The sequence below is a fragment of the Brassica oleracea genome, chromosome C9 (genome assembly GCF_000695525.1).
Source record: "Brassica oleracea var. oleracea cultivar TO1000 chromosome C9, BOL, whole genome shotgun sequence".
NCBI classification, from domain to species: domain Eukaryota; kingdom Viridiplantae; phylum Streptophyta; class Magnoliopsida; order Brassicales; family Brassicaceae; genus Brassica; species Brassica oleracea.
In genome coordinates this window covers 21,439,962-21,440,475 of record NC_027756.1, presented here as the reverse complement: position 1 = coordinate 21,440,475, position 514 = coordinate 21,439,962, and positions in this window count along the sequence as shown.

Here is a 514-nt window from a genome sequence, read left to right as displayed (position 1 = left end):
AAGTGGCAAGTCATTTCAGCGGAGAGTATGAAGCCAGGGACGAACGGATGGATGCGTACCTCAAACTGGTCCGAAAACTAGCTCAAAAACTAGTTCAAAAGTTTGACTGTTTTGCCCTTACGCGAATTTCCCGTTCCGAAAACGTCCAAGAAGATGATCTCGCCGCCTTAGCATCAAGTTCTGACCCAGGCTTAAAAGGGTAATTCCAGTCGAGTTCATCGAACATCCGAGCATCGGATCACCAATCGTCGTCAACCTCATAGAAGGTCAAGATGACGAAGAAGAAGAAGTTACGATACGACCGCAGTCAGAGCAATCTGATTACGGCTGTGATACCCCATGGCTGCAGAAAATTCGAGACTACATTATCGAAGAACACCTGCCCACCGAGAAATGGGCAGCCCGCAAAGTCCGAACACAGGCCGCGCGCTACGTAGCAGTAGACGGCAAAATTTACAAATGGAGATTCTCCGGACCACTCATGACGTGCCTGGAAGGGGAAAAAGCGAGAAAA